The sequence below is a fragment of the Eretmochelys imbricata genome, chromosome 2 (genome assembly GCF_965152235.1).
Source record: "Eretmochelys imbricata isolate rEreImb1 chromosome 2, rEreImb1.hap1, whole genome shotgun sequence".
Lineage (NCBI taxonomy): Eukaryota > Metazoa > Chordata > Testudines > Cheloniidae > Eretmochelys > Eretmochelys imbricata.
This window is the reverse complement of record NC_135573.1, coordinates 190,237,966-190,259,618: the sequence shown is the minus strand read 5'-3', so window position 1 is coordinate 190,259,618 and position 21,653 is coordinate 190,237,966. Positions and strand designations below refer to the sequence as shown.

At 42.4% G+C, this 21,653-nt stretch overlaps 1 protein-coding gene across 3 annotated transcripts in view; it reads left to right on the top strand.

The window, feature by feature from the left end:
• The window catches only part of TMEM108 (transmembrane protein 108), a 393,284-nt gene that overhangs the window by 153,004 nt on the left and 218,627 nt on the right, over window positions 1-21,653 (top strand). For 2 of the 3 annotated variants that reach the window (XM_077811157.1, XM_077811156.1), the window contains exon 5: window positions 8,541-8,662. The exons of the other annotated variant lie outside the window; for it this stretch is intronic. The gene's annotated coding sequence lies outside the window, so the exon portion shown is untranslated. The remainder of the gene's footprint in view (window positions 1-8,540; window positions 8,663-21,653) is intronic. 3 annotated transcript variants of the gene reach the window in all.

The window sequence follows — 21,653 nt, the reverse complement described above, 5'->3', positions numbered from 1 at the left end:
GAGTGCCATATAAACGATGCTGCAGAGGTAGAGCCAAGCAGTTGCTGCCTGGAGCTGGAGGAGTGAAACCTGTGCTCCTGGCTGGTTGACTGACTGAAGAAGCAGCAGGACCATGGACAGTTCAGTTGCTGGCAGGGACCGAGGGAGCTCCTGGCTGGCTGCTAAGACTGAGCCCAGGAAGGGCTGCAGGAAGACAGTGTCTCCAGTAAGGAAGCCCTGGGGGTATGGCCCCATACTGGGGCTGGGAGTATTTAAAGACCGAGCCCAGGGAGGGGTACAGAGATACCAACAGAGGGGTCCTGGAACAGGCCTCTGGTGGACTGTATACCCCAAAAGGGGTCTGTTCTGATTCACATACAGACTGTGTGTGTTTGACTTGGCCAGAGGGCTGAGTCACTGAAAACCCACCTAAGAAATCTCCAATGGGGTCACCACAAATGGAGACTGCAGGCACACACACTCGACTAGGGGGTGCTTGCAAGAGGGGAGTGCCACCCTGTTACAGAGGCAGCTTTAAACTAAAGCATCAGCAGCGGATGGTGCCTGGCAAATGTGTTGGATCAATTTGCATCTGTGATGCCCTTGCCATGTCCCCCCTCTCTATATAGTTGCCCAAATTTGAGATTTTTTTGGTGATGAGGGTCCCCTAAAAGAAGAGAAGTTGTTAAACGTACACACTGCAGCCTCACCTCCATGTGTACATTCTGCTGGGGCTCTAGGTTACCCCAAGCCAGCATAAGGGTGGAATCTAGCCCAGTGCAGATAAACAAATTCTTCTCTCAGGACTTGCTTATAGTATAGTTTTTGGTGCTGCTGTAGCTTGAGCTAATCAGTTGCCAGATAACTCAAGTTAACCACACGTGACTGTAAATTCTAGCATAGATTCTCAAAAATGTTTGTTCCTGATAATGGTTCATGGGTTTGTGTACACTACAGGTCTTTAAATGGATTGTTCCAAGACACAAATGTGTGTGGAGCGTCCAGATTAGCATCTGCAAGTGTGTTAGTTTACTAGCATTAACTGACAATCAATTATCTTGAGTTTAAAATCTCTAGAGTAGACATACCTCCTCAGAGTTAAGCCAGGTTGAAGAATAGTTGAGCCAAAAATGTGTGTCCTGGAACAAACATCTGTGAGTTGGCTACAGAAGAGTTTACAGTCTTATTAGTTAACTTGAGTTAATTGTGATCAGTTAGCTCAAGGTACAAGACCAAAAACTCTAGTATAGATATATGCTGAACTGTTCCAGTGCAATCCCAGTGAAGTTAATGTATTTGCATTAGTGTAGCTCTGAAAAGAATTTGTCCCAAGGCGTATTATGGCCACGGTGGGTAGGTAGACTAGGAAAATTAACATTAACTTTCTGACTCAAACCAACAAAAGAAAAGAGGTACGTAGTTAAGGCTCCCATTTTACCCAGAACTAAAATTGACATCTACTCTAGGTGGCTATTTCAGATACTTCTGTACAGGACCAGATTCAACTCTTTGATCCAGTTTTCACCATGCTGTAAAGAAAACGGCTGGTGCCCTTAAACACACGTGCCATGGCTGATTTCCTTGAGCTTATCTGGTGATAAGCACGAAGTTTGAGACTGAAATGTGATCAGTAGTTTGTAGTGCTGTCAATCCAACTCATACAATAAAGGGTTAAATCCTACTATGGCTGGAGGCGGGGGGACACTGCCAGGCTTGCCCCCACTGTCAGCCAGGGCAAGATTCCTCATAGTAGGTTGAGGCAGTGGACTGTGGGAGCACTTAGACTGTGCTTTTACTGAAAAAGGCAGCTGTTTCTGCTGTTGCTGGATTGTGCTTGCTGCTGACCACAGCATAGGTGCAAGCTAGCTGAAGCGCTAGCCATGACTGTTTAACATGTTAATAGCACTCCCTTAGAGATGTGGTGTTTGAGCCGGTGCAATTACTGGCCCTCTTTCATACTGCCCTCTCGAGCACCATGGAGAGATACTTGCTTTCTGGTTTTGTGGAGGAAGAGATTCCCTGTGTTCTTCGTTCCTTGTGCACCAGACAGCAGGATTTTATCCACGCAGTGCTGCAATGCCTCAGAGAAGTTTTGCCAGCTAAAGTTGCTGTGGGAACCTCTCTTCAGATGTATGATCTGAAGGAAGAGACAGATAACATGATGCCACAAGTGGGGAATGCAGCAGGATGTTATGATACAGAAGCACAGAGTTTGCTGTTAGCAGCTGTGACCATTGGGGGGCTCCTGTTTCTAAGGAGAACTCATATCACTTATTCAGTAGCTTCTTTTACCATTTGGTTTAGTCTTTAGTTTACATTGTTTCATCATGACCTTCCATTCGTACAGTGGGGAGTCTGCAAATGAAATCCTTGTCCTGCTGTTCAGGATCGGGTTTGTATTGGCTTAGTCATTTTAGTGAGGTGCTTGTAGAGAGACAGGGAACAGAGACCTATTTAAATACTCTCCATGAATGTAAAGGCAGAAACACATGCTACCATCAAGAAACACTGGCTGAACACATTATTGGTTTTGCCCACATGTGATTGGTTTTGCCCACCCCACTAACAGATGTCACAACACTCTCCAGTAGTTCCTACAAGTGATTGAAGTAACTAGCCAATTTAAAGTGAAAACTAGGTACACATTGGTTGCGTGAGATTTTTCAGAATCTTTTTTCCATGTAGAGAGGCAGCATGGTCCAGTGGATCAAGCACTGGATTGGAAGTCAGCAGACCTGGATTCTGTTTCCATCTCTGCCAGTGATCTGCTGGATGACCTGGGGCAAGTCATTTAAAAAAAAAAATCTCTTTGTGCCTCAGTTTCCCTATCTGTAAAATGGAAATAATGATACTGACCTTCCTTTGTAAAGCACTTTGAGATTTCTGGATGGAAAGATCTATATAAGAACCAATTATTATTATTATTATTATTATTGTCATGTACAGAAGGCTATTAAAGACTCATTAGTGACCAATCTGTGTACCCAAAATATTGCTTTCAATAGAAGATACCACAGGACTTCAATTTATTATTCATGTTTATCTAGCCTTCATAGTGTAATAGGTGCATCACGAATACAGATAATATATGGTTACTGCTCTCTAGGGCTTACTGTCTAAGCTTAGACACAATATGTAACAAGGGCGGGGAGTACCAAACAAAGGGGAGGAGGATGGAAGATCAAGGCTTACAGCAGTGAAATAGGGTTGTTTTTAGATTTGATATAAAAACTTCATAACAATTTAATCTAAGAATCATGTTTCTAAAATGATTGCTATAATTTGTTTTTAGTGTGCACTGTGGCCAATAGTTGCATCATAGCTAATATTGAGGTTTCTCACGGTGCCTTCTGTTAGCCTTCTTTCCAGAAAGTGCTAATTACTTACATCTCCCATTAATGTCTGTAGTAGGATTTGTGGTTGCTCATTGCCCCTTAAAAATTAGGCCATGTAAGTATACCTTTCCCTTCCCGCCATAGTGCAGCACTGACTCTGGCAACACAGGAGAGACCAGAATATTAACCCCTCTTCCAGAGTTCTGTAAACTTCCCAACTCCCTCATTCAAGTGAAGACTCTGAGAAGACAGTTCACTATTTTTTCCTGGAGGAATGCTCAATATGGTACGACAGGACTGAGATGGTGAGGAGTGTGTCCCTGCGTGGTTGGGGAGGAGCGGAATGAAAGAGGGGAAGTCAGCGAATCTTAGGAAAGGGGTGGAGAGAGAAAAAAGAGAAGGTAGGATTTTCACAAACCACCTGAGTCCCATTTTCAAAGGTGATTTAGGCACTTAGGAGCCTAGGCCTCATGGGCTTTCAATGCACAGCAGAAAAGGCGGAAGGTAGAGACTAGAAGGGAATGGCATAGTTCTGCTGAAGTCAAGCAGGAGAAAGAATGGGATATCCAGGTCGTGGGTGCTGGCAATGAGAATGCAGAGCAAGGGGAAGGAGAAAGAAGGAGGAATGAATGCTGGAAATAACCAACCAGCACATTGTTTGAAAGAAGCTGGTTCACCCCACCCTCATGGTAATGCCATTAGTGATAGTCAACAATGTTGAGTGTGATAGAGAGGTGTTCTTCTACTAAGGGCAATTATGACAGGGTTTAATGTAGCCATAGTCTATAGCTCAGTGACATTCGTGTGAATCAAAGAAAGAGGACTGTTATAACAGGGAGGTGGGTATGTGCTATGCTGAGGTGGGTATGTGCTATTCTGAAAGCACCCAGAACGCTTGCCCTTTTGCACAATGCTGTGCTAGGACTCAAAACTGACAGCTCTGATATGGTGTAACAATAAGTTTAGCTGTGAAGGTCCTGTCTTGTGACTTGAATGGAGTCATGTGCTCATCAGAGCATCCAGTTCCTCTCCACATCAAAACAGGCTGGTTGCTGCTGCCACTGAACCCCAGGGTATACAGCACTGCTGCTGTCAGTTTGCAGTGTTCAAAATATCAGCCGGATTAAAAAAAAAAACCCTGTGTGTTCCACCTTTAGTACTCTCTATCTATTGAGGCATTACTGGAGCATACCAGGAAGTGCTCTTTCATAAAGCATCACAAAAGCACCTTTGATAAGGCATCTACTTGAACAAAGTAGATACAGTAATATCATAATGATTTACCCATGCACCCTCTTACTATGCTGGCAAAGGAAGAAATGGGGGACTATATAGTTAAACAAGCCTTCCATGATCACTCAAGGGACAACGGTAGCGTTGCCAACTTTCTAATTGCACAAAACTGAACACCCTTGTTCCGCCTCTGCCCGAGGCCCTGCCTGTGCCACTCACTCCAGCCCCGCTCCTTCTGTCGCTCGCTCTCTCCCACTCTCACTCACTTCCTCTGGGCTGGGCAGGGGGTTGGGGTGCAGGACGAGGGGAAAGCTCCGGTTGGGGGTGCGGGCTTTGGGGTGGGGCCAGAAATGAGGGGTTCAGGATGTGGGTGGGGGCTCTGGGCTGGGGCAAGGGGTTGGGGTGAGGGAGGGGGTGCAGGCTCCAGCTGGGGGTGTGGGCTCTGGGGTGGGGCCAGGGATGAGGGGTTTGGGGTGCAGGACAGAGCTTTGGGCTTGGGCTGAGGGGTTTGGAGTGCAGTAGGGGGCTCAGGGCTGGGGTAAGGGGTTGGGGTGCAGGAGTGGGTGCGGGCTCTGGGAGGGAGTTTGGGTGCAGGAGGGGGTTCTGACCTGGGGCAGGGGGTTCAGGGCTTGGGGTCTGGGACAGAGTTAGGGTGAGGAAGGGGGTTCTGACCTGCAGCAGGAGGTTCAGGGTGCAGGCTCCTGCCGGGCAGCGCTTAGCTCAGGCATCTCCCAGTTGGTGGTGCAGTGAGGCTAAGGCAGGCTCCCTGCCTGCCCTTGCTCTGTACTCCTCCCTGAAGCAGCTGCCATGTTCTGGCCATTAGGCGGATGCTCAGCCAGGCGGGTCTGCACGGTGTGTGCTGCCCGCACCCACAGGTGCTACCCCTGCAGCTCCCATTGGCTGCAGTTTCCGGCCAATGGGAGCTGTGGAGCCAGCACTGGGGACAGGGGCAGCATGCTGAGCTTCCCTGATCGCCCCTGTGCCTAGGAGCCACAGGGACATGGCAGCTGTTTCCAGGGAGCTGTGATGGTCTAAACATGGAAGGTTGCATAATAAGGGTGGTCTGTTGTATAGGCTTCACTGCACTGTGTGTATACATATATACAGATGTTTAAATTTACTGCAGTTTTAAAATATCCAGTTAGTTTGTGGGCCCTCCATAATCAAATAATTCATTATACAGCTATGCCTTCTTAAATGCTTTGGGCCAGATCTTCAGCTGCTGTAAATTGGGGTGGGGCCACCCAAATTGGAAGAGCTGTATCATTTGACACCAACTGTGGATATGGCCCATGGTTTTTAGTGGCCTTTGCTTTAAAATTTTGGAAAGTCACCAAGAATATAGGGAGGGATTTTGCTCAGCCTATAAAATTCAGATTCAAAGACATCAAAGGTGTGATCAGTGTGTGCTGAATTAAACTGTTAAAACAAAGGTCTGTACTGTCTTCCTCAAGTGTGTAGGTCAAGATTAGTGAGCTATAGAATGTACATAGTAAAACCCATCATTACCAAAACAAAAAAAATCTCCCTGACTTTCCCAGGTGAGGATTCTAAGAGGTAGTACTAATGTACATATAAGTGGAGTTGTGAGCTTTTGGGATCTGTTTTTAAAGCTAGTAAGGCTCTATGGCCTGATTCCAATCTCTGTCACACCTGACACTGAAACCAGTGGGGAGCTACTCCAGATTTACACCTTTGTGTGTTTATTTCATTCAAATATTTTCTTCCTTTAGCCTTAGTTGGTGGAGCAGTGTAGCGAGGCGGTGTGGCTCCCTGCCGCCCCGGAGAGGGTCGAACCCCTCCAGACACCAGAGTGGGCGGAGCCAGGAAGCTCTGAGCCCGCCCCTCAGAGGGACAGGTGGCGACCCGGAAGTAGAAAGGTGCGACCCGGAAGCAGAAAGGCGGGCCCTCAGAGCTTACTAGAGGACCAGCCGCCGGGGAGGCCAGACGTAGCTAGCCTAGCCTGCGACTGGGGAAACCCCGTGGCCCCAGGTCCACGCCAAGACTGGCCGGACCTGCCCTGCGCCAGCTCTCCAGGGGAGTTACCGGACCTGCCCTGCGCCAGCTATCCGGGGGAGTTACCAGGCCGGCCGCTTTTCCACTGCCCGGAGGAACCCATGGTGCTGGACCCCTCCGGAGAACACTGCCGGTACCCAGGTACCAGAAGGAGGGGAGTTAGGAAGCAGCCCAGGGGCAGCCGAACCTAGTCTGGCTGTAGCTCTGCCAGAACCCATGTCATTGTGTTGCGGTCAGGGTCCCCACTGACCCAGTGGGTGGCAGTCTCCCCCTCTTCCTCGTCCTTATAGGCCTAGGCTAATTCACACATGCTGTGTTGCTCAGCCCCGGCCTGAGGGCCTGAGCTACTGACTGTTTGTTCCCCCGTCCTGACCCAAGGCCTGGCCTGCTAAGGTTGGGCTATTTGCTCAGCCCCTGCCTGATGGCCTGAGCTACTGACTATTTGGTGCCCCACCCTGACTCAGGGCCCAGACCTACGGTGCTCAGTCCAGTTACTGCAAGGACTGCTGAGGGAGACTCCGGTGGTCGGACAAATTCCCCAAAGTTAACTGTGTGTAGCGAGCCGGTGTGGCTCCCCGCCACCCCGGAGAGGGCTGAGCCCTGGCTTAGCCCCTGTACAGGCAGTTAGCTCAATGTATGTTCTAGTAAGCAACCGCTGCACGAGACTGAAGATATTTTGTTAGTTATCCCCATGACACTTCTGGACTTTATATCATGTGAGCTATAAAAACTTTTAATACCCATGCTCACATTGCTATGTGGGACAAACTCCCTTCAAATAATACAGTATTCTGCAGCAGTGGTCAAACATGGTAGGAACGCAGTCGTATTTTGTTTATAAGAGCAGATTCAAGGTATCTCCTATGTTATTTCCCTCTAGGTTCATCTCAGTATTTGAACTGAGTCTGTGCCTCATCAGAGTAATTAATCTTACTGAGCCATCAAGAAAACACACAATTCCAGATGGCTTTTCACAAATTCTTCAGCATCCTTGCTCCTCGTCCATTCCTCTCTTTGTTCTCCACTGCAGGCTACGCCACATCTATTCCCACTGACACAGTTGCACACATTCATCTAGTGTCCTGTAGTAATGTTCATTTTGAAATGTTAACCTCCACTATGTAAAGTAGTGGAAGTGGTGTAGAATAGTAGGTTTCTTTTGTTATCCTCAGCCACTAGTGGATTTCTTCACTTAGTGGAGGAACCTCACTGTGGTTCCCTTAACTGTTGCATAGAACAAGCTCTGATATGGATTTCCTTCATTTCTACTACCCTTTTGTGCCAACCCTGCTTTTGACATTGTACACACACTGAATGTTGTCCAAATGTACCGTTTCCTGCAGTTTTCCTTTATTGCTGTCTTAAATAACAAACATATCTCAGCCTGAGCTTCCGTCTGAGCTTGGCTATTCCTAGGGTTTCTCCCTGCAGGACCGACTGCACTGTCCCATGAGCATTCCCTCTGCCTCAGAGAGACTCTCAACCTATTTATACTCCCTGATTTTGAGATGAGTCTCACCTGGTCTAATTGCCGGGATGAATCAGCAGATGCATTACCACAATTGACATTTAAATTAAATATTTTGAATTAAAAATAATTCTTTCCTTTTTATCAGGATAAACTTTTAACACAGATGTTCACAGAGAACTCAACAATTAAAAGTTTCTAATGTATGAATTCAAGTAAGACAAGACCATGTTCTTAAATATGATATTTGTTGATTGAATGTGAGGTTCTGTAAAGATGTTAAAGAAAATCCCTTAGAATCACTTTTATACTCTTCCATCTGCCTATTTATCTTCCAAAAAATCAGTGACCTACGGAAACATTGCTGCGTGTAGGTCATGAGACTGAAAGCACTTCAGAGGAATAGGAGCCACATGGCACAGTGCCATGTGCATTTAAATTGAATGCTTTGCAGAATGAGATATGGATAAGCATCTTGGCATAACACACCCACATCTGTAAATTTACAGTTTGCACCAGCCAGCAATGCAAAAAGCAAAAAGAAGCAGAATCTACAGTTGAACAGAGAGCAGACTCAATGGGCTATGAGAATATAGATGCGTTTGAAGGCGTCTACACATCCCACTCTAAGGTAAGACAATTTTCTGCCATTGTTGCTTCTGCTTATTACAGACCATCCAGTGTCCAGTGCAGTGGTTCAGTCCTAGTAATTTGTGGCATATGATGAGCTTGTAACTAGGCTAAATACAGACAAAAAAGGCCTGAATTTTCAGAGGTCAGGGGCAGATGCAGACGTTCAGATTCTCTGAAATTTAGGCTCTTACTATATGAAAGGAAAGTGCCTGCTAAAAAAGCCAATATGTTTCTGTAAATATTCCCCAGCTGTGTACATCTCCTTTATTTTTAGATACTTCATCTGCTATTAAGAGGTCCTTTCCCCAGCTGAGATTTTTTTTTTTTGAGACTATCTTAAAGCCTTGTGATGTGGATCCAATATCTTTGAAACCCATATCTCATTGCAGGATATCTTTCAAACAGGAGAGAACCATACCTCTAAACTGTCTCTTGTTACAGACCCAAATATACCTGATCCCCAAAAAGTTGTGGAGTGATATTTCACTTTTATAATTGTAAATTACTGACACACAGGAAATCATAAACCCTAGAAGTGTTTATAAATAGATGGCAAAGACAGTAAGTTTCTTGTATTTTTAGCTTTGAGCTACTAACGCTTTGTCCTTCATTTTGGATAATTTCCTGCCCCACGACACTGGATCCCTCATTTGGGTGTTTGCATTAAAGGTATGGTAAGGTGGAGAGTTTTTTCAGTAGTGTCTCAGTTTCTTGGTTCTTCTGGGTTTTGTAAAGACAGATAACATCACTGTGGCATAGTTGTTGAGGGTAAGTGTAATTCTTGGCACCCTTTTAAACATTCTTACCATTTGGTTTCAGACTGAGAAATGTGTTAAATTGCCCAGAAGTTATTTAGGGAGCATAAGAACAGACTGCCTGCTGGTTGATGGACATCACAAGCATTCACATGTGAACTAAAACCTGGACAGCTGCTGCTAAAACAGTTCAGGGACCCACCACCTTGACTTATAAAGATGCGATTTTAAAGGAAAGCTGTTTAGAGGGCTAGATTAAGGAATCTCAAACGGTGCAGCTCCAATTTAGAGATGTTCAAAATTGGTAAAACTCCCACAATGTTTTAAAGGTTTGGACGATCTAGTTTCTCTGCAGAAAATAATGAGATCTCTATTTTCTACATTGAAAATATGACAGTTCATATTTCACATCTCCATTTTCAAATTTCAAAGTAATCTTTCAATGAAATGAGCTAATTTTACTGGAAAATGAGCCAATTTTTCAGTGGAAATTCACAAAATGTAGTCAATTTTTTCAATGAGAGGTCCCTTTTTTGATTCATAATAAAGTAAAAAAAGTCTGATTATGACTGCTGTTTTGCTTTTCTCTGCAAATATTTTGCTCCTCTCTTGCTCCATTGTGTTACAGTGAATCAGATGACATATGTAATGCAAAATGAAAAGAAAAAAAGCTGCAGATTGAATAATTTATTATCTATTGGAACCATAAAACAAAGAGGGTAATTCACAAGTCAGAACTACACTGAGTTGTTATTAAAACCCTTGATGATGCTTTTGCATATTTGATGCCCTGTACATTTTCCCCATTCCCTTTGGAACTCTAGATCCAAAAAGCTGAGTAATGCCACCTTAGGGTTCTGCCAATCAAATATTTGTAAGTGGATTACTTTAATTATCAAGTAAGCAATTACTGTCAGAAAGGCCAAACAAAGAACAGACATTTTATTTTAATCTTTTGGAAACTGTAGGCATAAGGCCAATTTGAAATGTAGGCTCCTAATTTGTACCTACAAAATATCTATATGTATGGGCAGACAGGCACTTTACATGCACAAATGGGGACTTTTGCATTGTTACCCGTTTTCATACACATCTACCTATTATGCATGCACAATTACCTGTTACCTATTATAGGCATAGCTTGAGCATGTGTGATTGTCAATTTGGACTATATTCTATGTATTGTACAGTTTGTTATCTTAAGTATTCATTTACTGGTGCTGCAAAGCTAGAAAATGCTAGAGTTCTAAGGTTAAATATGATATTCTTATGGAAGTGGAAGCAACTTGTCTCTCAGAAATAGGCGTGCATTCATTAGAAGTAAAGGAAAAAACTCTATTTAAGCAGTGTCTGTAATGGTGTTTGCAATACTCTTGGCACATACATTTGTGCTTAGAATCTGAGCGGTTCAGAGGAAGTGGATCCAAAAGAAGAATCTTGTTTTCTGCATTTTCTGAAAGCTTGGTGTTTGAAGGGAGGTGGGGGGGGAGGGACCGGGCGGGGCAGGGGGAATTGGTCAGACAGTGTGCTACAAACCATGTAATTTTTCCTGGCACAGTAAATACTCACTAAAAAATACAATGACATTTGCCCTATGTGACATAATTCAGAACATTTTCTCCATAATGCTTCCTACTTAATCTGAAGTAGCCAAACTGTCTTTTAGCCCTTTTGCTCCCTTATCCCCAGTGAGGAGCTTTTGCAGTATGTTTCCTAGAGCTGCTTGAAGCCAAAAGATGAGATGGCAACTAGCAATACAAGTTTTCCCCACTGCTACAAAAGAACATGTTAGAAGAAGAGTCATTAATTCTTCATGAGGCAAATCATGAAATAGCTTCAGAAGCTAACCCTCCCAAAGCAGATATTATGGTACAGAAGTAACAACAAAGTCAACGGACAATATGGAATGTTAGCACTTACCATTTAATTACGACTGGTATTAGACATGTTGGTCACAACGTATTATGTTCAAAACGGAACAAACAAAAAGTGGTGCAGATAGAGAGCAGAGTCTTCACAATTAAAAAGAACCCTGTTGTGGCTGAGATTTCTGATGTAAAGGACCTGTGGGTTGCCGTTACTTGGAATTGCTTTGTTACAACTAGCTTTGCTTTTAGTGTGGGTCTCAAAGAGGAATCGGGATTTTCTCCGGAAGAGTACTGCACAGTTGGTTGTTGCCATGTAGAAAGACAACATCTACACAAATAGTATCTGAGATGCTGCAGATCTTTTCTGTCCTAGGAATAATGAAATACAGTAGTGCTTTAGACACCATTCTATAGTAACTGTAAATGCTGAAGTCAGAAGAGCTCCAGTAATTTACACCTGCTGAGGATCTGGCCCTGAGTTTTTCATGGCAACTACTGTATTGGTATTCCATCTATTTAACAATATACATTTGAGCAAACATGGAACCCATTAATACAGTGTTTGAGAAAAGTCTCATAGGTATAGTTAAATGCATTCAAACGTGCTGGATGGATCCACCACACAAGCAGAGGAGGCCTAGTGACACGACGAAGCCTCATATGAGGGATAGAATTACCAAAGGGATTCATCCAAAAGAGCTATGGAGGAACGAGATGCCTGGTGCATACTGTAGAGTCTGTCCCCTCCATGTTCCTTCCAAGTACACTGCAGAAATAGGTAGGTAGGTTTCCTAGCTTTTATCTTTGGTACTTATATGGCTCTCACTACCACAGTTTCTGAGCACCTCACAGTCTTTAATGAGTCATAATCAAGAGGATAAGTTCACAACTCCCTCTTGTGAGGTGGGGAAGTAGTGTTATCTGTGTTTCACAGATGGGTACCAAGACTTGCACAAGGTCATGCAAGAAGTCTGTAGCAGAGCAGAAATCTGAACCCCAGTCTCCCGAGTACAAGGCTAATACCCTAACAATTTGACCATCTTTCCTCTGTTTATCATAAAATCATAGGGACCTCGAGAGGTCCTCTACTCCAGTCCCCTGCATTCATGGTAGGACTAAGTATTATCTAGACCATCCCTGACAGGTATTTGTCTAACTTGCTCTTAAAAATCTGCAATGATGGGGACTCCCTAGGCAATTTATTCCAGTATTTAACAATCCTGACAGGAAGTTTTTCCTAATGTCCAACATAAATTGCCCTTGCTGCAATTTAAAACCATTGCTTCTTGTCCTATCCTCAGAGGCTAAGGAGAACAATTTTTCTCCTTCCTCTTTGTAACAACCTTTTATGTACTTGAAAACTGTTATCATGTCCCCTCTCAGTCTTCTCTTTTTCCAGACTCAACAAAGCCATTTTTTTCAATCTTCCCTCGTAGGTCATATTTTCTAGACCTTTAATCATTTTTGTTGCTCTTCTCTGGACTTTCTCCAATTTGTCCACCTCTGCCTGAAAGTAGCACCCAGAACTGGACACAGTTGAGGCCTAATCAGCACGGAGTAGAGTGGAAGAATTACTTCTTGTGCCTTACTTGCAGCACTCTGACTAACACATCCCAGAATGATTTTTGTTATTTTGCAACAATGTTACACTATTGACTTATATTTAGCTTGTGATCCACTATGACCCCCAGATTTCTTTCTGCAGTACTCCTTCCTAGGCGGTCATTTCCCATTTGTATGTGTGCAACTGATCATTCCTTCCTAAATGGAGTACTTTGCAGTTGTCCTTAACATTATGGAGTTATCCCATTAAGAACCTGGTTTTCTTTATGTAGGAACTTAAAAGTCCAGAACAATACTGTAGCTGAGAACATCCACAGTTATATTAGACAAGATCATTTTTTATTTCATCTGAGGATTTAAACCCTCATATTTTAAGCTATAAGCTAAGCACTAACAGGAATTAGGAAGGAACTTCCCATATGGAGCGAGAATTCCTTAATTGCTAAAACGTATATGAACATTAACTTTAAAGATGGCATTAGTCGGTAGGGGTTCTTTTTTATTTTTATTTGTTTTAAGGAAGAAATTCTCTTTTTTGCAGTACTGTATGACCGTGTCTAATGTGCTTCTGTAATAACAATACTATTTTAAAACATATTCCTATATGAATTCAGAAAATAGTGTATTCAGACCTTAGTTTGTATCAGAATAAGAATGATAGTACCAGTCTTGAATATTGAATTAATACCATTATGGTAATGAGTTGATCTACTGCAAAATGTACTAGGCATACAATAGTTCGATTCAATTAGATTAAGGATCAATCCATTCAAGTTTCATCCATGAATTTCTGGATCTCATATAAATCAAATAGGATGGTCACATTTTGTTCCAAGTAGTTGCCATTTGGGAGGAGGAAATGGAAATAGATGTGCTGCAAGTGGGATAGGGTAGTAGTTCAGTAGTGATTGCTAGTTTCAGAGAAAGTTCATCTCATTGCAAAGGAAAGGTCAGAATGAATTTTTCAACTCTGCTAATCTGTCCACACAGGTGAGCTGTAGCTGAAACAGAATGACCATGTCCTATTCCTTTCCCTATAGATGAAGAGCCTCTTAAAGGGATTCTATCAGTGTAAAAATCACATGTTGTAAGCAACTGTATTTACTAATTACATCTTAAATTGCTAAAAATGAATTTTAAAAAACCATCACATTTGTCACTATTTCTGCTTTCTTAACTATTTGTTTTTATTCTGTTAATATTCTTTTCCCCTTTCTTTTATACACACTGAAAAGGATGCTGACAGCTTAGATTTGGCTGCAAATATAAATTGTGTAAAAACAAGCTTTTATAAAACCTAAGGCCAATCAAAATATTTCCCCATTTTAAGAAAAACAAGTAAACACTTTCATTCAGTGCTCAAAAACCAAACAGTGCACTGCTAAAAACTCCAAAGGGAGACTAACTATAAACTAAAGTGCAACAAGTGTCGTTGATTTTCATTGTCCAAGCTGAGAGAAATACAAGAGGTATAATATTTAAAATGTTATCTTTGGTTAATCACAGAAGCATGTTATGCTCAGTTTGGACAATGAAAATCAGCATCATCTGATGCACTTTAGTTTACTTAGTCTCACTTTGTGGGTTTTAGTGCTACAGTGAAGTCGTTGAATGCTGAGTAAAAGTGTTTGCTTATGTTAAAGAAAAGTGGAGACAGATTTTGATTGGCCTTAGGTTTTATAAAAGCTTGTTTTAATGCAGTTTTGTTTAGGGGCCAAGTTTAAGCTCCCAGCATCCCTTCAAATGCATATAAAGAAAAGGGAATAGAATAAATTAAATACAAATTTATCAGAAAAAAACAACATAGTATTTCCATCTACAGATATTAAAAAAATCTTGCGCCAAGCCCCACAAAAACATGAGAGGAAAAAGATGTTGGATTCTTTTTATTGCCTTCTGCTTTCTTAGCTCCTATGTCACACTTGGGTCGTATTTGCAAGTTTTTCTTCACAACCGTGAGGACTAGAACCGTACTTCTGTTCTGAATTCAATCTATAAACAATTCTGGCTATATAGAGAGTCAGTCTGTCCCACTTGCACTTCAGGTCAGTCATAAGAGTGGGGAAAAAAGGGCTTGTCTAAAGGGTGGTGCAATATGGGGATATGAATTACAGAAAGATTTAGTGTGTTGTGGTCTAACTGTCCGGTGTAGATCTCACTGGAGCAAACCAAAAGTTTGCTTATTTGAAACGGGACTACATTAATGTGAACTAGGTACCTTTTAGTTTGCGCCAGCATCTACATAGGGCAGTTACAGCAAACACATTAGAGAACTCTACGATTCGCATTCCTGTAATCTGGACTGCGATGTCATATAGACAAGCCTAAAATTCATGTTGCATTTATAATACAAAATTATGGAGAATACAAAAACAAATGTTCAAAAGCCTCCTTAGATCTGTGTGAGAGTTTATTTTGATGGAATGTTTCACCATATGTTGTACATTAATAATAAACATGCGCTTCGTGGCTAGTGGTTTTGACCATCATATTGAACAGTGTGATTGTCTTTTTCATGGTAATACTTGATTCCAGCTCAACTCCTTCCTCTGCTATCAGAGGAAACTTCTCTTTTTCTCTGTCCTTTTCTGACTAAATGCTTCCGCTAAAGCTCTACCCAATCTTCCTTGCCTGAATTCTCCCCCTCGCCCCCCATGCATGCAAACACGAGTATTATACTAATCTGTTTCATTAAGGGGATAGTCTTTCCATTTCTGGACTTTCCCATATTATGTCTCTGCTGAGATTCTTGGGGTGCATCCATTTCCTTCTAGTTTCCTTCTAGTGATGTGTTTACCTATTGACAGATTCATTTAATGATTTTCTCTATGTCCCTTATTTGAGTTTGTTCATATTTCCATTGCTTTTGTTCCTTATCCCATACATTCCACCATCTCCCTCATCATGCTTCTCTTAGGAGTGGCAAATTTCTGATCTGTTTCCTTGATTATCTCAGAATTCTATTGCTGATATTTTGTGCTGGTCCTAGATCTTCTTCTGTGGGTTGGACTAGAGGAATATTCTTTCATGTGATTCATTTTGCCTTGTAGTGTGGCTGAAATACAGTGACCCCAGTTCAGTTAACTAGCAGTCCCACTCCAGAATGAGTGACAGAGAAGTGTGGTCTGAGCATGAAATTAGGAGTTAGGAACTTCTGTCTTCTCATCCCAGATCCGTCACTGACTTTGTGGCCTGAGACAATTTGTCAGCCTCAGTTTCCCCATTAGTAAAATAGAGAACACTCATTTGCCTTTTTGGTAGGGGAAAGGGGTGGAAATGGATGTGGGGGATTGTATGCATATATTTGTGAAAACACTGTGGAGATAAAAAGTGGTAAATATTGGTATTATGTGGTTGCAGTCCAGTGAACTATATAATGCACTGCTGAATTTGATTACACATTGTAGTGAGCTCTCAATGATGTACACATTTAATGTCTTAACTCCACGGTTGATGTCCTCTTTTGGTTATAACAAGGCCCTAATTCTTGATTTCTTCTGCTTGGTTCTTATAATGTACAGGCTATTCTAAGATGTCATATTGTATTTGTTTTGAGTGATGTTCAGATCTGGCTCTGCCCTTCTTCTGAATGCCCTGAGTAGAGTAGCATCCTTTCGATTCCATTTCTGGGTCTCAGCTACTGAGCTTAATCAAATTTTGTAGGTCAGGTGTATTGTATATATTTCAGCTGGTTCAGCTGCTCTGCATTTTGTTGCTGAGTCTTCTTTTTTTCTTTGCATCTCAATTTCCAGAGGAGAGTTTTGGTTTTGGATTGTTTTGTTGATCATGGAAAGGGGTAGGTGGTGGTCAGCATGAGCCGTCTAAAGTCTCTGAACTGTTCCTTCTCAAATCTTTGTTTAGAAACAGAAAATAACATTTCTCAATTCACTAGGATTTTCCTTTCCTCAGTGATATCTCATCTTTAGATTTTCACCATATTCCCCCATGAGACACATTTGTCATTCCTGTCTTGCTGTCATGTTCTCCTCGCCAGAGCTTGACATATACTTTTTCAGGCTGACAAAATTCTTCCGTCCTCTTATTGCATTTTTCTAGGTTAATTTTAGCTGTCTGCTTACTGGTGATCAGCATGGCTTTATCCAGCTTTGTGTAAAGCTGGATCTTACATCTGCCTGTCCTGTGATCACTTCATCTCTTGAACTGGTTGTGCTCTGTAAAGAACTGGAAATCCACTGCCTCTCTGTTACAAGAAAGACAAGACAATTTTGCACTCCGCAAGTTAGCTTTTTTTTCTTACCTACTTATAGATCAAAGGAATACAGATGATCTCTCTTACCTTTTGACTATAAGCAATTTCTATCAGCTTCTCTCTTCTGTTGTGCTTAATTCCTATTCTAAAGGAGTCTGTGGTATTGCTCTCCATTTTCTTGCACATTTAGCTATGTAATCATATATGATGATATTACAGTGAATTATTCACGCTCTTCACACATACTCATATGGGTGACATCCCAATGCGACAGTAACCTTAATGGCTATTTTTTTTCTCCTAGGAATCTTTTGAAGCCCTGAGGAGCTTCAATTTTCTCCCCAATTTAACTCCATTCCTTTTAAGGCCCATCATCCAAAACACCTCACTTCCACACTTGTAGAAGTGAAGGGGACTCCTTTCACAGCCTACTAATTCAGCAGATGGAGATGAAACTATTGAATAATTCAAGTCACTCTCTTCCTGCAAGAGGCTGACAACTCATAGGGCCAAATTTACTTCTGGATAAGTGCACAACTCCATTTAAAATACTGTAGCCTCGAAAACAAGAGACCAGGAACAGAGAGTAAACGAAAGTGCTCCCGCCCCCATTCACATATAGCAGTGCTACACACATGGCAGTGAAGAGAGCTACCACAAGGTCACTGGGTTGTCCACAGCCTTAGTGATTTTCACTTGCTCATATTCTCTTCATATTTGTGATTGTTTGGCTCATGGCGTCTTTCTTGCAAAAACAGAGGGTTCAGTCTCAGGCTGTTAGAAGGGGAACATAAAGCATTGGTTTTGGTTTATAGCCAGCAGCTGTTATAAAGTGCCCCCTCTGTTTTTCTTCCTGCCTAAGGCAGTCATGGGGGAAACAAAATATTTCTATAATGTTTTATAAAGAGCTAGATGGTGGCTGGCTTATGCACACAGGAAGGCATAAAGAGCCTTCACCTCCCCTTCCCTACCACAGAAGAGCTGGCCACATTTTCAGATGGGGTTTTTTCACAGGAACATATAATCATAGGACTGGAAGGGACCTTGAGAGATCATCAGTCCCCCTGCACTCATGGCAAGGACAAAGTATTATCTAGACCATCCCTGACAGGTGTTTGTCTAATCTGCTCTTAAAAATCTCCAGTGGTGGAGATTCCACAACCTCCCTGGGCAATTTATTCCAGTGCTTAACCACCCTGACAGTTAGGAAGTTTTTCCTACCCTTGCTGCAATTTAAACCCATTGCTTCTTGACCTATCCTCAGAAGTTAAAAACAACAATTTTTCTTCCTCCTCCTTTTACGTACTTGAAAACTGTTATAATGTCCCCCCTCAGTCTTCTCTTTTCCAGACTCAACAAACCCAGTTTTTTCAATCTTTCCTCATAGGTCATGTTTTCTGGACCTTGAATCATGTTTGTTGCCCTTCTCTGGACTCTCCATTTTATCCACATCTTTCTTGAAATGTGGTGCCCAGAACGGGACACAATACTCCAGTTGATGCCTGATCAACACAGAGTAGAGCAGAAGAATTACTTCTCATGTCTTGTTTACAGCACTCCTGCTAATACATCCCACAGTGATGTTTGCTTTTTTTTGCAACAGTGTTACACTGACTGATTTAGCTTGTGATCCATTATGGCCCCCAGATCCCTCTCTGCAGTACTCCTTCCTAGGCAGTCATTTCCCGTTTTGTATGTGTGCAACTGATTGTTCCTTCCTAAATGGAGTACTTTACATTTGTCCTTACTGAATTTCATCCTATTAACTTCAGACCATTTCTCCAATTTGTCCAGATCATTTTAAATTTTAATCCTATCCTCCAAAGCACTTGCAACATCTTCCAGCTTGGTATCATCTGCAAACTTTATAAGTGTACTCTCTATGCCATTATCTAAACCATTGATGAAGATATTGAAAAGAACCGGACCCAGAACTGATCCCTGCAGGACCCCACTCAGTGTGCCCTTCCAGCTTGACTGTGAACCACTGAAAAGTACTCTCCGGGAACGGTTTTCCAACCAGTTATGCACCCACCTTATAGTAGCTCCATCTAGCTGTTTTTCCCTATATTGTTTGAGACAGTCATGCGAGACAGTATCAAAAGCCTTAGTAAAGTCAAGATATACCACATCTACCACTTTCCCCCATCCACAAGCTTTGTTATCCTGTCCAAAAAAAAAAAAAAAAAAAAGCTCTTAGCTTGGTTTAACACCATTTAGTCTTGCCAAGAAATGGTCAGCATGGATTTATCACCTTATAACTTCCCAGGTGTTTGCAAATTGATTGCTTAATTATTTCCTGCATTATCTTTCTGGTTACTGAAGTCAAGGTGAATGGTCTGTAATTCCCCAAGTTGTCCTTATTTCTCATTTTCTAAATTGGCACTATATTTATTTACCCTTTTCCAGTCCTCTGGAATCAATCCCATCTTCCATCACTTTTCAAAGATAGTTGCTAATGGCTCATATCTCCTCAGTCAGCTCCTTGATGTATTTCATCAGGCCGTGGTGATCTGAAGACATCTAACTTGTCTAAGTAATTTTTAACTTGTTCTTTCCCTATTTTAGCCTCTGATCCTAACTCATTTTCACTGGGCATCCACTGTTAGACGTCCAATTGCTACTAATCCTTTTGGTAAAAACTGAAAAAAATCATTTAGCACTTCTGCCATTTCCACATTTTCTGTTATTATGTCCCCTCCCTCCTCCATTGAGTAATGGGTCTAGATCAAACATGGTCCCCACTGCCACCCCCTTGGGTGCAACGAGTGAGGACACGGCCTCAGCATCTTTCTGCTTTGACCAACATGGAGGGGAGCATCTGTGACTCTGTCCTACGGGATAGCGCAGCAGCTGTATTCCCCAGGAACTGCAGGAGGCACCCCTGCACTGTCCCCAAAGTGGAACTCAGTCTAAGGGGCAGAGTCTGGCCCAAATCATGGGTTGTTGCAAAGGGACTGATGGCAATTTAGAGAAATTTATAAAGATATTTTCCCAAGGGAAATCTCTGTACTGTAGCAAAGGTTCATTTATAAAAGTCAGACGTTCTTTACTTGCAACAAAGCCCGTTGCCAATTGTGCCCACATATCTATTCAGGGGACACCATCACAGGGCCTAATTACATCAGCCACACTATCAGAGGCTCGTTCACCTGCACATCCACCAATGTGATTTATGCCATCATGTGCCAGCAATGCCCCTCTGCCATGTACATTGGTCAAACTGGACAGTCTCTACGTAAAAGAATAAATGGACACAAATCAGATGTCAAGAATTATAACATTCATAAACCAGTCGGAGAACACTTCAATCTCTCTGGTCACGCAATCACAGACATGAAGGTCGCTATCTTAAAACAAAAAAACTTCAAATCCAGACTCCAGCGAGAAACTGCTGAATTGGAATTCATTTGCAAATTGGATACTATTAATTTAGGCTTAAATAGAGACTGGGAGTGGCTAAGTCATTATGCAAGGTAGCCTATTTCCTCTTGTTTTTTCCTCCCCCCCCCCCCCGATGTTCTGGTTTAACTTGGATTTAAACTTGGAGAGTGGTCAGTTTGGACGAGCTATTACCAGCAGGAGAGTGAGTCTGTGTGTGTATGGGGGTGGGTTTTTGGAGGGGGGTGAGGGAGTGAGAGAACCTGGATTTGTGCAGGAAATGGCCTAACTTCATTATCATGCACATTGTGTAAAGAGTTGTCACCTTGGATGGGCTATCACCAGCAGGAGAGTGGATTTGTGTGGGGGGGTGGAGGGTGGGAAAACCTGGATTTGTGCTGGAAATGGCCTAACCTGACGATTACTTTAGATAAGCTATTACCAGCAGGACAGTGGGGTGGGAGGAGGTATTGTTTCATATTCTCTGTGTATATATAAAGTCTGCTGCAGTTTCCACGGTATGTATCTGATGAAGTGAGCTGTAGCTCACGAAAGCTCATGCTCAAATAAATTGGTTAGTCTCTAAGGTGCCACAAGTACTCCTTTTCTTTTTGCGAATACAGACTAACACGGCTGTTACTCTGAAACCTTTACTATGAATGACAGTGGTTTAATGGTTAAAACATTGGATTGGAGTAGCTGGGAAGGCTGGGTTCTGTTCCTGCCAAAGGTTTCCTTTTTGGTCTAGGACAAGTCACTAAGGGAATGTCTACACTACAATTAAGCACCCATACCTGGCCCGTATCAGCTGATTTGGACACGTGGAGCTCAGGCTGCAGGTCTGTAAAACTGCAGTGTAAACACCCAGGCTCCATTTGGAGCCTGGGTTCTGGGGCCGTCCCCCTCCGTCAATATAATAATTCCCTATCTCACAACTCGGGTGTGCTTGTGAAGTGCTTCGACATTTTCAGGTGGTGCTACAGCACAGAGGTGCAAAGCATTCGAATTCAGAAGTAATGAGTGTTTTTATCAAAGTTTAGAAAGAAAATAATTGGATATTTGCCAAATAACTTGTTTAGTTTCAAATACAGTGGGCTACAGTGTACCAAATAACCAGCAGGACTCCCTAGAATTATATTTTGATATTTGGCTACCACTAATGGCACTTATTCATGTTTTAAAGAACAGGCAATTTTGTAAATTGGCAATTCA